This window comes from Podarcis bocagei, assembly GCF_964188305.1.
Source record: "Podarcis bocagei genome assembly, chromosome: 10".
In the NCBI taxonomy this organism is placed as follows: Eukaryota; Metazoa; Chordata; class Lepidosauria; order Squamata; family Lacertidae; genus Podarcis; species Podarcis bocagei.
The window spans coordinates 3,084,186-3,101,003 of record NC_138135.1 but is presented as its reverse complement, the minus strand read 5'-3'; the positions used below and the strand labels follow the sequence as shown (position 1 = coordinate 3,101,003).

The following is a 16,818-nucleotide window of genomic DNA, read 5'->3' as shown; positions in this document are numbered from 1 at the left end:
CAGTCATCTCCAGGCTTGACTACTGTAATTCGCTCTACGTGGGGCTGCCCTTGAAGCTGTCCCAGAAACTCCAGCGGGTACAGAATGCTGCAGCAAGGCTCCTCACGGGGTCTCTGCCATGGGAGCATATTCATCCAGTGCTTTTCAAGCTGCACTGGCTCCCGGTGGAGTACAGGGTCAGATTTATTTATTTTTTATTTTTTTTTATTTTTATTGATTTTACAAAATTTTTAAAAAACAAACGAACACTAAAAGACATACAAACACGTATAATTTCATAACATTTTTTCATAATCCTCTTTTCTGGGACTCCCCCATACCCCCCCTTTCTGCATCCCAATGTCCATAATTTGATAGCAACTCCCAATTGTTACTTTCCAACCTCTGTCATCTTAGTTATCTCTGTGATCTGACCTTATATCGCTGTATCCCCTTGTTCCTAAAAACCATAACACTCTAACATTCATCAAGTTTATAATAGTCCTTCAGATAACTTTTAAATTTTCTCCATTCTTCTTCCACTGTCTCTTTTCCTTGATCGCGGATTCTGCCTGTCATCTCGGCCAGTGTCATATAGTCCATCACTTTCATCTGCCATTCTTCCAGAGTGGGTAGATCTTGTGTCTTCCAATACTTTGCGATAAGTATTCTTGCTGCTGTTGTAGCATACATAAAGAAAATTCTATCCCTCTTTGACACCAATTGGCCAACAATGCCCAAGAGAAAGGCCTCTGGTTTTTTAGGGAAAGTACATTTAAGTACCTTTTTCATTTCATTATAGATCATTTCCCAGAAGGCCTTAATCTTCGGGCATGTCCACCAAAGGTGATAGAAGGTACCTTCAGTCTCTTTACATTTCCAACATTTGTTATCGGGCAAATGATAATTTTTTGCCAGCTTGACTGGGGTCATGTACCACCTATAGACCATTTTCATAATGTTTTCCTTTAAGGCATTACATGCCGTAAATTTGATACCGGTGTTCCATAACCATTCCCAGTCAGCTGAAATAATGTTATGACCAACGTCCTGTGCCCACTTAATCATAGCCGATTTAACTGTTTCATCCTGTGTATTCCATTTCAGCAGCAAGTTATACATTCTTGATAAATTCTTAGTATTGGGTTCTAACAGTTCAGTCTCTAGTTTGGATTTTTCCACCTGAAAGCCAATTTTCCTGTCCTGTTTAAAGAACTCCATTATTTGGTGATATTGAAACCAATTTTCTACTTTATGTTTCAATTTCTCATGACTTTGTAATTTCAACTTATCTCCATCCTGTTCTAAAATTTCCCAATACTTCGGCCATCCGACCTCCATATTGAGTTTCTTCACTGCCTTAGCCTCCACTGGTGACACCCATCTAGGGGTTTTGTTTTCCAACAGATCTTTGTATCTTATCCAAACATTGAACAATGCTTTTCTAACAATGTGATTTTTAAAGGCACTATGCAGCTTGATTTTATCATACCATAGATATGCATGCCAACCGAAAGCATTGTTGAAACCTTCCAGATCTAAAATGTCTGTGTTCTCGAGGAGCATCCATTCTTTCAGCCAGCAAAAAGCTGCTGCCTCATAGTACAGTTTTAAGTACGGCAGGGCAAAACCCCCTCTTTCTTTAGCGTCTGTCAATATTTTAAATTTAATTCTGGGCTTTTTGCCCTGCCAGACAAATTTCGAAATATCTTTCTGCCACCTCTTGAAACATTCCATCTTGTCAAGAATCTGCAAGGTCTGAAACAAGAATAACATTCTAGGCAATACATTCATTTTGATCACTGAAATTCGGCCTAGCATTGACAATTTCAAATTTGACCATATTTCTAGATCTTTTTTGATCTCTGAACAACATTTTTCATAATTATCCTTATACAAATTCACATTTTTAGATGTCAAGTAAACCCCTAGGTATTTCACCTTCTTGACCACCGTCAACCCTGTCTCCTCTTGGAATTTCTCCCTTTCCGTATCTGTTAAATTTTTTCCTAAAACTTTGGTTTTTTGTTTATTCAACTTGAATCCAGCTACCTGGCCAAACTGTTGGATTATTTCTAGAACCTTTTTCGTACTAGTGTTTGGCTCTTGCAGAGTCAATACTAGATCATCTGTGAATGCTCTTAACTTATAATGTTTAGCTCCGACCTGCACTCCTTTAACCTGCTGGTCATTTCTAATCATATTCAGCAACACCTCCAGAACTGAAATGAAAAGTAATGGGGAAATTGGGCACCCCTGTCGTGTTCCTTTTTCTATCTTAAGTTCCTCAGTTATTACATTATTTACAATCAATTTAGCCTTTTGTTCAGAATATATTGCAGCCATACCATTCTCAAAACCTTGGCCTACCCCCATCCCATGAAGATTCTTTGTCATAAAGCTCCAAGAAATATTGTCAAAGGCTTTCTCCGCGTCCACAAAAATCAATACTGCTTTAGTATTTATATTCACCTCTAGCTTTTCCAAAATATCTATTATATTCCTTACATTGTCTGCTAGGTGTCTTTTTGGGAGAAAGCCTGCTTGATTCTTGTGAATCTTTTCCATCAGCACTTTTTTAAATCTTTTTGCCAAAATGTCTGCAAAAATTTTGTAATCCACATTGAGTAGTGATATTGGGTGGTAGTTCTTCAGTTGACTCTTTTCAGTCTCTGTCTTTGGTATGAGAGAAATATATGCTTCTTTCCACGATTCAGGTGCCTTTTTTCCCTCAAGGATCTCATTGCAGACTTCTTTTAGTGGTTGAATCAACCATTCCTTCAACGATTTGTAGTATCTGGAAGTCAGTCCATCTGGTCCTGGAGATTTGCCCATTTGCATATTCTGAATGGCAGCCTCTATCTCTTGTTCTGTTATTCTCTGGTTCAGATCCATCTTATTTTGATGAGAGATTTTTTGTAATCCATATTTATCAAGGAATTTGTCTATATCATCTTCATTTTGCGGGCCTTGAGTATAAAGTTTTTTAAAATAACTCAAAAAGCAATTTCTAATTTCATTAGGTTTAGATATATTCTTTCCATCCACTTCTAGACTTGTAACTGTATTTAATTTCTGCCTTTTCTTCAATTGCCATGCCAGAAGTTTGCCACATTTATTTGCTGATTCGAATGTCTTTTGTTTCATTTGCTTTATCTTCCATTCAATCTCTTGATTCATCAATTCCATATATTGTGTTTGATATAACTTAATCTCTCTTAAAATCTCCTGGGACTTTGGTTTTACTCTTAATTTTTTCTCTGCTTCCTTTATCTTTTCCAAAATCTTTTCTTTTTTTTCATTTTGTTTTTTCCTCTTTATTGAGTTTTGTTGAATCAAGAAACCTCGCATCACCGCTTTGCTTGCGTCCCAGATCACTCTTTTTTCCACATCCGTCCTCAAATTTATTTCAAAATAGTCTTTTAGGGTTTTTTGGGCCTTCATAAGGATCTCCTTATCTCGAAAGAGGGAGTCATTCATTCTCCATCTAAATTGACCAGTTGTTGTAAGTTTCATTTCCATCTTCACGGCGTTATGGTACAGGGTCAGATTTAAGGTGCAGCTTTTGACCTTTAAAGCCCTTCACGGCCTAGGACCCTCGTACCTACGGGACCGCCTCGCCTGGTATGCCCCACGGAGAGCCTCAAGGTCCATAAATAACAACACCCTAGTGGTCCCAGGCCCTAAGGAAGTTAGATTGGCTTCAACCAGAGCCAGGGCCTTTTCAGCACTGGCCCCAACTTGGTGGAACGCTCTGTCTCATGAGACCAGGGCCCTGCAGGATCTGATTTCTTTCCGCAGGGCCTGTAAGACAGAGTTGTTCCGCCTGGCCTTTGGATTGGAGCCAATTTGATTCCCTCCACCCCCTTTTTCTTTTTTCTTTTCCTTCTCCTGCAATGAGGCTTCATTTTAATATTTTAATGTTCCATTATTTTAATGTTGTATTTTATTTTTGTTTTTAGGTTGTAATCACTCATCTTGTTTTTATTATTGCTTGTAAGCCGCTCTGAGCCCGGCCTTGGCTGGGGAGGGTGGGGTATAAATAAAAAATTATTATTATTATTATTATTATTATTATTATTATTATTATTATTATTATTATTAAAGCAGCTCAAATGATACACGAATGAAAAGTTTTTAATGCCACTTCAAAGGCTTCCAGCTGATCAAAGTCTTTTGCTTTAAATCCTTAAGCAGTGCCGGGAGATGGACTTCCTGGTTGCGTCTCCCACTTTAGCCGAATTTTAATTCAATTTAGTCCCCAAATTCTTCAGTCCCTCTTACTCACGGGTTAGTAGTTTTCAAATCAAATGTTCCAGGAAAAAAGGTCACCGCTCATCGGCAGCAGCTAAGAGGCTTCACTTCCGCAGAAAGAGCGATCGACGCACAGCACCGCGCCAGCCCTTCCACGTTCCGGAGCCCCTTACGGGGTTCGTTGTTTGTTTCGGGGGGGGGGCTTCTGGTGCCCGCCGAGTCCCATGGCCACAGGCTCACTCTACCTGTGGTTTTCCAGTGTGGGTCTCCGCTTCGCCGTAGCGGACGACCCGTTTCTGCAGAGCTTCGCCTTCACAGCGCAAAGGGGACCGCCATTACCGTTTCGTGCCACCTCCGGAAGTCTGAGTCCTTTTTTTTAATGCATGGTCTCCCCAGCAAGCTCTCTGCAGCGCTAGCATACTGCAAATAGCCAACACTTTCCACACTCTATACATTTATATGGTTTCTCCTCTGTGTGAGTCTGTTGATGATTACTAAGGTGTGCACGCTGACTGAAGCTCTTTCCACACTCCATGCATTTAAATGGTTTCTCCCCTGTGTGAGTCCGTTGATGTCTTCTAAGGTTTCCACTTTCTTTAAAGCTCTTTCCACACTCCATACATTTATATGGTTTCTCCCCTGTGTGAGTCCGTTGATGTGATCTAAGCTCTCCACTCTGACTGAAGCTCTTTCCACACTCCATGCATTTAAATGGTTTCTCCCCTGTGTGAATCCGTTGATGATTTCTAAGGTGTGCACTCTGACTGAAGCCCTTTCCACACTCCATACATTTATATGGTTTCTCCCCTGTGTGAGTCCGTTGATGTCTTCTAAGGCTTCCACGTTCATTAAAGCTTATTTCACACTCCATGCATTTAAATGGTTTCTCCCCTGTGTGAGTCCGTTGATGATTTCTAAGGTCTGCATTCTGACTGAAGCTCTTTCCACACTCCATGCATTTAAATGGTTTCTCCCCTGTGTGAGTCCGTTGATGTCTTCTAAGGTTTCCACTTTCTTTAAAGCTCTTTCCACACTCCATACATTTATATGGTTTCTCCCCTGTGTGAGTCCGTTGATGTCTTCTAAGCTCTCCACTCCGACCGAAGCTCTTTCCACACTCCATACATTCATATGGTTTCTCCCCTGTGTGAATCCGTTGATGATTTCTAAGGTGTTCACTCTGACTGAAGCTCTTTCCACACTCCATGCATTTATATGGTTTCTCCCCTGTGTGAGTCCGTTGATGTGATCTAAGCTCTCCACTCCAACTGAAGCTCTTTCCACAGTCCATGCATTTAAATGGTTTCTCCCCTGTGTGAATCCGATGATGATTTCTAAGGTCTGCATTCTGACTGAAGCTTTTTCCACATTCTATACATTTATATGGTTTCACCCCTGTGTGAGTCTGTTGATGTCTTCTAAGGTGTCCACTCTGACTGAAGCTCTTTCCACAATCCATGCATTGAAATGGTTTCTCCCCTGTATGAGTCCATTAATGTTGCCTAAGGTGTGCACTATTATTAAAACTCATTTCACACTCCATAACTTGAAATGGTTTCTCCCCTGTGTGAGTCCGTTGATGTATTCTAAGGCTTCCACTATTATTAAAGCTCTTTCCACACTCCGTACATAAATATACTTTTTCCCCTGTGTGAGTCCGCTGGTGTGTTCTAAGTTTTGCATTGAAAGAGAATCTCTTTCTGCACTCAATACCTTTAAATGGGTTATTTCCTTTTTGTGTCCGTTGATGTGAACTCTGTGTGCTCATTCAGTGAAGCATATTCCACATTTCACACATTTTAATGGCTATTCCCAATGAAATGAAAGGTGCCTTGTCCCCTGCAATTCTGTGTCCTCCATCACCTTTTTCAGAGTGGGCAGAAAGGAAATCCTGTTTGGGCTTCAGGAAAAAGAACACACACCAAAAAAAAAAGGATACATCAACCGCCATTAGCACCTTCTCTTATTTCAACATCTCCTACATTCTCCCATGTCCTACCCATGTTCCCAATTTTTAAGAAATGAAAATGGTATGATGTCAAATCCTAGTAATGCATCAGCAACCTTTCATAATCCTCAATCATCTTTAATAACACAGCATGATCTTGGAATACTGTTGTCCTATGGGACTGCCTTTCAAATCAAGTGGTTGCCCCCATTTCCACCTCTAGTTCTTCATGAATCACCTGCACAGTCCGGCTGACCTCAGGAGGTCCATATGGACCATTTTGGGAGACCCAGGCCTTCATCTCTTCCAGGGACTGTGGTCTGGGTCAGTCAGAGAACTAGTGACAAGGCTTGGTGCTTGGGGTCAGCTGAATGGGTGCTCAGGGAAGCTCCTGTTCTTGGAGATGAACCTCTGTCTACATACCTTGCATTGCATGGAGAGAGCAGGAGAAGCAGAAGGACAGCAACTGGCAAATGGGAATCCCAGACACCCACCCAATGGTTCTTTATAATGATGATGTGCTGCCTGATCCTGTGATTGTCTTCTGACAGAGGACTATCCTAATCTGGCGCTGAAAAGCAGGATATTCAAGGCAAGGAGATAACTGTACTTAATGGTAGGTAGACATATTGGTCTGACACAGTTGAAGTAAAAAATTAACACAAATAGTCCAGTAGCACCTTAGGGTCTTGGGAGAAAAGTAATGACAAACCTAGACAGCATCTTAAAAAGCAAAGACATCACCTTGCCAAGAAAGGTCCCTATAGTGAAAGCTATGGTTTTCCCAGTAGTGATTATGGAAGTGAGAGCTGGACCATAAAGAAGGCTTATCGCAAAAGAATGGATGCTTTGAATTATGGTGCTGGAGGAGACTCTTGAGAGTCCCATGGACTGCAAGAAGATCAAACCTCTCCATTCTGAAGGAAATCAGCCCTGAGTGCTCACTGGAAGGACAGATCCTGAAGCTGAGGCTCCAAGACTCTGGCCACCTAATGTGAAGAGAAGACTCCCTGGAAAAAACCCTGATGTTGGGAAAGATGGAGGGCACAAGGAGAAGGAGACAACGGAAGACGAGATGGTTGGACAGTGTTCTCGAAGCTACCAGCATGAGTTTGACCAAACTGCGGGAGGCAGTAGAAGACAGGAGTGCCTGGCGTGCTCTGGTCCAGGCGGTCACGAAGAGTCGGACACAACTAAACGAATAAACAACAGCAACAGCACTTAGGGATCAAGTGCTTGCACACTTCATGTGCTTGCACACTTCTTCATATAGTGAAGGGTAGTGGGAGATGGTAGTAGGAGTACCTTTCTGAGAAAAACCCCAGCCCACCCTCCCACGATATACAAGGGTCTGGTGACATCTGTTTCAGTGTATCTGAAGAAGTGTGCATGCACACGAAAGCTTATACCTAGAACAAAATTAGCTGGTGCTACTGGACTATTTTTTAATTTTTTATTGCAAGTGCTTCAGACCAATACGGCTACCTACCTGAATCTAGATGTCATAGGGTGTTGGGGAGCAGTAGTTCCTTTGGTGGGGGACATGTCCTCCACCTTCTGGGGTCATTTTTCCACCCTTGGTCCCCACCCCGCACTCAGCTCTCACCTGTGGCTTCCAGAAGCTGTCAGCATGCAACAGGGGTTCAAGGAACGGCTTCCACTGGCCGGCTTAACCAGGTGAGGAAAGCTGATGGGTCTCAAATCCTTGGGGGGCTGGGGAATTCTGCTGCACCTGAAGCCAAGCCCTGGTGGATGGAGAGGAGGAGAACAACAGTGAATCCCACAGTCCAGAAGGCAGATTCTGCCCGTGTGGAAGAGGAAAGTGAAGGGCAGGTGGGGCACGTCCACCTGGAGGCTTTTTATCTGGTCCCAGGGTTACTCTGACATTGAATTATATATAAATTACAGTATTGAAATGCACCTGCTCCCACTTCATATTTTGATATTACTCAACTCTGCTTGTCTGTTTCTTACTTGAGTGCTGTTTTGGAATGCTAAGTCAGAGTTACATATTTGCTATTTTTGGATCCTGTTATGCTTATCAGTCTTCGGCTGCACAAAGAGGGAGAACTACGCAGCGCCCCTTCAGCGAGGCGCCTGTCCTGGCTTCTGCCTTAGTCTCTTCATCCTGCTGCCCTTGGCGCTGTTATCCCAGAAGCCAGAACAGCCACACAGTATCCCAGAAGCCAGATTCCTCTTGCTGTTCTGGCTTCTGGATTTCAAAAATCTTTTTTTCTTGGAATCCTCCCCCCAAAACTAGGTGTGTCTTATAGAGCGAAAAATACGGTAGGTACCGCTCCGGCGGGAAGGTAAACGGCATTTCCGTGCGCTGCTCTGGTTTGCCAGAAGCGGCTTAGTCATGCTGGCCACATGACCCGGAAGCTGTACGCAAGCTCCCTCAGCCAATAAAGCGAGATGAGTGCTGCAGCCCCAGAGTTGGCCACGACTGGACCTAATGGTCAGGGGTCCCTTTACCTTTAACTATGTGTACTGGAAGCTGCCCAGAGAGGCTGGGGGAAAATACTAATACTATAATGTCTAGAGTGGTACCTCAAGTTACAAGAGCTTCAGGTTACAGACTCTGCTAACCCAGAAATAGTACCTTTAGTGAAGAACTTTGCTTCAGGATGAGGGCAGAAATTGTGCTCCAGCGGCGTGGTGGCCCCATTAGCTAAAGTGGTGCTTCAGGTTAAGAACAGTTTCAGATTAAGAACGGACCTGCAGAACAAATTGAGTTCTGAACCCGAAGGACCACTGTACTATTATTATTATCTTGTGATTTTTTGTAGTTATTTTGGAATTTTTACTGCAATATTAGCTTACGAAATGTTATGGGCAGAGAAAATCACAGGGTTGCCGTAAATTATAATCCCACCCACAAACTCTCATTCACATACAGTCTGTAAACTTGGGAATGACACACACCTCACCTGTGCTAATACTGGCAGTCTTTGGCCTGCACAGGCACACCCGGTGTGTAGAGCCTCCAGCCACAGGCACTGTCTATCATGAAAATGGGTCCTTTGGCTGGGAAGATTCATGCAGTCGCTGTCATCGGATGCTGATGGGTTGTATCTCAGCTTGTCAGTCACTCTGACATTTCCTACAAAGAATAAGAGGAACAGAAATGCTTTTGAGCCATTCCATGGACTCTGCACCCCTGTTTCTGAGGACAGGTGTACATTATCCTCATCCTCAGTGGAAAAGACAATAAAGATGGAAGCCTGAGAGAGAGGGAAAGGTTTCTGGCTGCTTCCTGGGTGGGATTGCGGAAACCAAGAGCCGCTTCTGAGAAGGCCTCCTCCCTCCCCTCTTCCTCTCAGGATTTCCTCTCCTCTCCAGGGGACCAATGGTTGGACTGGGCAGAAGTGCTGCGTCCGGACAGGGCAGGGACTTATGGGGTTGGAAGAGGATGGAGATTGCAGGAAAGAAGGGTGAGGGGACAGGACCCCCCACTTTCCAGGGATCCCTCTCTGGTCGCCTTGAAGGGGGGGCATTCCTGGGCTTGAGGGAGAAGCCAAGGCTGCCCCTTCGAAGATTGCCCAAGGAAGCCACGATTGAGACGCCCCCAACCAAAAAAAAAACTGGTCTTCCTATCTCTCCCCCCCCAGTGCTCCTGTTCCCTTCCCCCTCCCTCTCTCCCGCAGTTTCCCCTGCACTCTAGCGCGACTGACACCTCGCCCTGCGCGCCCCATCTCTCCATCCTAGCCCCCCCCCCGAACAGGAGCAAGGGAGGGACTGGGGGGTCTCTATCCAGGCGTCTCTCGCGCCCCTTAACCCTTTCATGGGACGCGCGGAGCCTGGGAAACGGGGCGAGGGGTCCGCCCTGCGAGGAAAGCTCCCTTCGCAGCACGCGCACCGGGATCTAGGCCCCACGGAAGGCGCTTGGGGAGTTGGAGGGGTCTCTGGGACCTCGTCTCCTCCCTCCTCCTCCCCCCGCCCCTGGCCCCCCTCCCATCCCGGGGTCTCCCCTGCACCCAGAGCCCCCTTGGCTCACCCCTCGCCAGGCGCAACCCATCTCTCCGTCCCTATTGCCCCCCAAGACGAGCAAGGGGGAACAGGGGGGGTCTCTATCCTGGCTTCTCTCCGCGCCCCAGGGATGCCTGCGAGGGGGAAACGGGGCCGGGGAGTCCTCGTGGGTGGGCGCCCCATCTCCGCCCCTTCGCAGCAAGCGTGCCGGGATCCAGGCCCCACGGAAGGCGCTTGGGGGAGCTGGAGGGGTCTCTGGGTCCTTTTCTCCTCCCTCCTTCTCACCCCCCCCCCCCCGCGAGCCCTTTACCTCTTTGTCCTCGCTCCCGATTCTCCTTTCCTGCAACATCCACGGGGGGGGGGGGTCCCCTCCTCCTCCCTCCCCTTTCCGAAAGCGCCCCCCCCCCTAGAGCTACGGGGCAGATCAGCAATCCGGAGAACCAGGCAGGGTGGGACGGGGCTCACCCCCCCATTCCTTCAGCAGAAGCCGGATTGGAGGAGGAGGAGAAAGGGGTGGGATGTTTGGGGGCGGGATCTGGGGTTGTGGGGGCGGGGTGAGAGGAGGATGTGCCGGGAGGGGAGGGGAAGAATTGAGGGGGGGGGAGGAGAAGGTTCCGGAGATCCAGCTACAAAGTGGGTCCCGTCCCGCCTACAAGGTTTGCATTGCAACATCCTCCCCTCCCCCACCCCACGAGCTTAGATCCCTCCGTGTTTTAGGTCTTGGCGCTGTTCAAACCAGGAACGGGGGGGGCAGCTAAACGACTCCCCCCAAATCCCAGCTCCCCACCCCAGCCTCTGACTAAGGCCAGGACAAGGACCGTGGACACTGTAGCAGGAACCCCCCCCCCCCAATCATTCAGTTTCTACAAACTTCACACACACTCACACACTACATACACAACGCTTCTGTCATAAATTCATAGAAAAATGAACCATACATCGGATTTGCACTGTTCCACTTTTATTTGGCTCCATGAAGGAAGGACTACAAAATGGGGAAGGTTTGATACAGGCCAGCCATAATCCCTTCACCATCCCAGCACATCCACAGGAGCCCTGCCCAGTTGCTATGCCAACCCTGATGGTCTTAGACAGAAGACCATCAAGATCACAAAGAACTTGCATATGGGAGTGGATTCAGCACGGACTGGAACAAAGGACAATGATCAGCTCTTCCCTCTGGGGGCAGGAAACTGGAAACTCCCCTCTGTCACCTGGAAAGTACTCATGGGGAGGGGGAAAGGGGGAACCAGCCAGGTGACAGGACACTCAGGTTACCACCACCACCCCTCCCTCAACCCCTCCTTTCTGTGATGTATGTATGATGTTTCTGGGGGTGGTCTTGATCTACAGTGTGGCAATTTCAAAAGTCTTTATAAGCCCTTGCACAACATTTTTCTGGGTCCTTCCACTCTCCTGCAAGTGAGGGGAGCTCCCTGTTGCAACAGTTCAATAAAGGCCAAGCCTACAGGCAGCTGTTTTGCTCCAAGTTATCCTGGTTGGTGTCTTTGTTTTTGTCCAAGGGAGCCCTCAGATTTTTTCGTTAACAGACACAGGCACCGTCCCTGCACAACAGCCAAGAGGCTCAGAAAAGCAGCCGATACAATTGTAGCAAGAAGCAGATTCCATGTCTTAAGGGAGAAAACTGAGGGCTCCCTTGGACAAGAAACAAGGAGACCAGCCAGGAAGAGCAGAGCAAAAGAGGAGCCAGTAGGCTTGGTCTTGATTGAAGACTGTCCCCACAGGACTCCCACCTGCCACCAGGTGGAACAAGATGGAAGCCCCCAACAAAAGAAGACCCCAACTTTTATTAGCTGCTAATCCCCCAAGCTACACCCCCAAGACTACACCATGACTACATCATTGACACATCACAAAGAGGAGGGGTTCAGGAAGAAGAAGAGGAGTTTGGATTTGATATCCCGCTTTATCACTACCCAAAGGAGTCTCAAAGCGGCTCACATTCTCCTTTCCCTTCCTCCCCCACAACAAACACTCTGTAAGGTGAGTGGGGCTGAGAGACCTCAGAGACGTGTGACTTCTCTGAAGGAGGAGGAGTTGTGGTGGTAACCTGAGGGTCTTGTCACCTGTCCGGTTCCTTCTTTCCCCTCCCCATGATTACATTCCTGAGGACAAAGAGGAGTTCACTGTTTCCTTCCCCCAGAGGGAAGGGCTGGTCACTGTCCTGTGTTTCAGTCCCTACTGAATCCACTTCCATATGCAGGTCCTTTGTGAGTGGAATGATCTTCTGTCTACAACCATCACTGTTGGCATGGCAATTGAGTAGGGCTAACTGCAGACGTATTGGCTGCCTTGTGTCAAGTCTCCCCCCTTTGATAGTCCTTCCCTCATGGTGCAAAATAAAAGTCGAACGGTGCAGATCCGATGTACGGCTGATTTTCTATGAATTTATAACAGAAGTGTTGCCTATGTCGTGTGTGAGTGTCGTGTTTGTACAAACTGAATGATTGCAACACATGAATCCCAATCCCAAAGAAGGGCAGTGCCAAAGAATGCACCAATTACCACACAATTGCACTCATTTCACACGCTAGCAAGGTTATGCTTAAAATGCTACAAGGCAGGCTCAAGCAGTATGTGGACCGAGAATTCCCAGAAGTGCAAGCTGGATTTAGAAGAGGCAGAGGAACCAAATTTAGAAGAGGCAGAGACCAAATTGCAAACATGCGCTGGATTATGGAGAAAGACATCTACTTCTGCTTCATTGACTATGCAAAAGCCTTTGACTGTGTCGACCACAGCAAACTATGGCAAGTTCTTAAAGAAATGGGAGTGCCTGATCACCTCATCTGTCTCCTGAGAAATCTCTTTGTGGGACAAGAAGCTACAGTTAGAACTGGACATGGAACAACTGATTGGTTCAAAATTGGGAAAGGAGTACGACAAGGCTGTATATTGTCTTCCTGCTTATTTAACATAAATGCAGAATTCATCATGTGAAAGGCTGGTCTGGATGAATCATGTAATAAAAAATTTAAGGTCTTATATATATAATAAATGTTCATAAATTTACCAACCAAGTGCATACATAGATATGTCAACCACATGTCTGGAGCAGCATAGGAAGACCATCCTGAAACCATTTTGACTCCCAATCTGACCAAATGTTTTCTCTGCAAGGGTGAGGGGGTGAGGGAACCTTCCCATTGTCTCAGGAATTGGGAAATCACCATCTCAAAGGAATGGCCAGACTACCAGTAAAGGGAATCAGATAAGGCATTATCAGATAACCTGGAAGACAGGAAAAACAACAACATTCACATTTCTGTTGTAGAGCACCTTTTTTGTGATGTAGGTATGATGTTTCTGGGGGGTGGTCTGGGGTTACACCCCTTCTGTGATGTATGTATGATGTATGGAGGGGTGGTCTGGAGCTCCAGGGCAGGGAATTTAAAATGTCTATATAAAGGCAGGCACACCTTTCTTCTGGGTCCTCCTCCTTTCCTGCGTGTTAGGGGAGCACCCTGTTGCAACAGATCAATCAAGATCAGGCTTACTAGCTGCTTTACCTCTCAATATTCTCTGGTTGCCTCTGTTGTTTTTTCCTACCGATGGAGAATCTACAAGGGTCTCTATAAAGGGCTCTTCTTTCCCCCATAAGTGAAGAAGGGCAGCTTTTGTTTACAACAGATGGCACCCCAGATGGGACCTTTGGTTGGACGAATTCTGGGGGCACGGAAGGACTGGTGATCCAGCGCACACCAGACCATTTGCCAGGGGGAGCCACCAGTCCTCTAGTGACCCCAGGGTCTGGAAAGAACTGGAGTTCCAGCAGGGCTAACCAGAGAAGTCAACGCTTCATCAGGCCGGCCACAAATTGATTTATTTTTAACATACAGTGGTGCCTCGCAAGATGAAATTAATTCGTTCCGCAAGTCTCTTCGTCTTGCGAGTTTTTCATCTTGCGATGCACAGTTTCCCATAGGAATGCATTGAAAATCAATTAATGCATTCCTAGGGAAACCGCCTTCAGACCAGGTCCGGGGACAGTCTGTCCCCGGACCTCTTCTGAAGGCTGGGGGGGGGAGAAGGGCTTTTCTTCCCACCCCCGATTTAAAAGCCCCTGGGAAGGCAGGCAGGGGGGACAAAGACTTTCGCCCCCCGCCCGCCTTCAGAAGGTGTTGCCGCCCCGCCGCCCGGCTTCGGAGCAGCGTTCCGAAGCCCAGCGGCGGGGGCCGGTGTTCCCGCCCCGCCGCCTGGCTTCGGAGCAGTGTTCCGAAGCCCGGGGCGGCGGGAGGAGGCGTTCCTGCCCCACCGCCCGGCTTCGGAGGAGGTCCGAGGACAGTGGGGAAGACGCGCTGCGCTTCCCCGCTGTCCCGGATATTTCCCTATGGGCTGTCGTCTTGCGAAGCAAGCCCATAGGGAAATTCGTCTTGCGAAGCGCCTCCAAAACGGAAAACCCTTTCGTCTAGTGGGTTTTCCGTCTTGCGAGGTGTTCGTCTTGCGAGGTACCACTGTAATCTTTATTGATTTAAACTACACACATATACAAAGAATTTACAATCTCATACTGCAAAAAAGAAACTTAAAAAAACAATGAAGAACAAAGGAAAGAAAATACAGAAAAAGGAAAGCAGAAAAAGCAGATTTATGTGCATAAAAAAACTTAATCTTCCTAATTAAATAAAAAAGATTTCTGACAAAATGAGACTTTCAATCATTCTCATGGTACTGTTTATACTGCCGTTGTTTCCCCCCACAGTTTTATATTCTTTAATATTGTTCCAGTCTACTCCACAAACAGCATTTGTTGTGTTTACAAGTATCACTCAAGTTCTGCTAATATGGTGTGGTTGGTACAATATGATCTTCTATAATCCTCAAATATTCTCCATTCTCCAAATATTTTCTGGTTCAATACTCCTCTAACTCTTCCCATCAGTTTTGCTAGTTGTAAATATTCTAACATGAGTATATGGCTTCTCTTGGTGATGTCCACAAGTGTATTTTTGGCTCAAGTAGTCCTTTATATTTCTTCCAGATTTTATATCACAATTTTCTTATCACATGGCTCAAAAATCCCCTGTGGACCTTCACTTTTCCGTATATTAAAGAAGCGTGCCATCCAGACCGATTCTTGTGGCCTTCCAAGTCTAATAGGTCCGTATCTTTTAGTGTAATCCAGTCTTTTTCAAACCAATCCTTCCGCCGTATGGTAGAATTCCAAATCTGGCAATGCAAAACCTCCTCTCTCCTTTTGATCTGTTAATAACTGGTGTTTACTTCTCGGTTTCTTTCCACACCATATAAATCTAGATATTTCCCTTTTCCACTCCTTAGAACAATTCATTTCTCCTAAAATGGGTATTGTTTGGAATAAGAAAATCATTTTGGGGAGGATATTCATTTTCACAACCGAGACTCTTCCCCAGAGTGAGGGATGGAGTTTGGTCTAGGTTTCCATATATTTTTTTCCATATATTTTTTACTAGAATCATTCTCATATACATTTAAACTTTTATTTGAAATCCAGATCCCTAGGTATTTAACCTTATTTTTAATTTCCAGGCCTGTTTTTTCTTGAAGTTCTTTTTTCCCTTCCATTGTGAGGCTTTTTGTCAGTAATTTAGTTTTTTGGTAGATTATTTTCAGCACCAGGCCAGCCATAAATTAATCTAGCAAAAGACCCTGGGGTGGCCAGGAGCAGCGCATGCGGACGTGAGTCTAGGAATGGAGAAGATTGTGGGCGGGATTCTCTGAAACACCCAGCAACCCAGATTCTCATCCTTGGCTGTCTCTTTTGCTTACGGTCTTCACTCCCAGCCTTCCTGGCAAGAGGTAGTGAGGAGGGGGAGGGGAGAACGGGAGAATTGGGGTTCTGCAATTAGAGAGGCAATGAACTGCAAGGGGAGAACGCCAATCAAAGCTCTCATTCCCTGTCAGGGAACCTGAGATTTGAAACTTTACCTTTTTCCCAAGGAAGACGCCCCAAGGCTGGTCCAAGTGGCCACTTTGGATAGCAAGGGACTTGGGCTCAGTTTCCAATTTCTCTTTTTCTCGTAAATGCAGCTGCACTGGCAGCACAAAGATCCGGGAGGAAGTGACTGGTGCGCGTCAGAGCGCAAGGGCGTTTACAATTCCTTTCCTTTCTCTCTGGAGCAGCCGGATTTGGCACTGGGCTGCCAGGCGTCCAATGGAAAGGGACTCTTTTCCATTGCGTGTAAGAGGCAGAAAAGGTTGGTGGGACCCCATGGGAAAAAGAGGGAGAAGGACTTTGTAGAGTCTTTCGTAGAGAAGACAAATGACTGTCAGGACAAGAAAGACCTGGGAAAAGGCTGGGGGTTTTTTGTTTTGGTTATGGCTTTGCTTGAAAAATGGGATCCCCACATTCTAAGAGTTATAACCGCCAGACGCAAAGGCATGTGGTGGTCGCAGCCGAAGGGGGGGTCTCTCTGGATGCTTCAGCAGCTGGCCTCCTCTGGGTCTCCTGGCCCCCTCCTCTCCTCCCTCTGAGCCTGAACTGTTCTCTGCCCCAGACTCTTCCCGCTCACCAAACCCTGTTTCCTCCTCAGCTTGCAACACCTCCCCTTCCGGTCTGCTCCATTTTCTCCCTCTTTCTACTCATTGTCATCCCACCACCAGTCCCCAGGATCTGAGCCTTTTCCCCTTGTTGGTCCCCCAGCTGGTGCCTCCCCCCCCCCTCACCA

The 16,818-nt window shown here is 46.2% G+C and overlaps 2 protein-coding genes across 2 annotated transcripts in view; both read right to left on the bottom strand.

Annotated features, from left to right (window-relative positions):
* The window catches only part of LOC308595650 (uncharacterized protein), a 302,145-nt gene that overhangs the window by 201,333 nt on the left and 83,994 nt on the right, over nucleotides 1-16,818 (bottom strand). The window lies entirely within an intron of this gene.
* The window catches only part of LOC308595609 (uncharacterized protein), a 131,833-nt gene that overhangs the window by 33,600 nt on the left and 81,415 nt on the right, over nucleotides 1-16,818 (bottom strand). The window contains exon 6 of the mRNA XM_081210056.1: nucleotides 9,107-9,284. The gene's annotated coding sequence lies outside the window, so the exon portion shown is untranslated. The remainder of the gene's footprint in view (nucleotides 1-9,106; nucleotides 9,285-16,818) is intronic.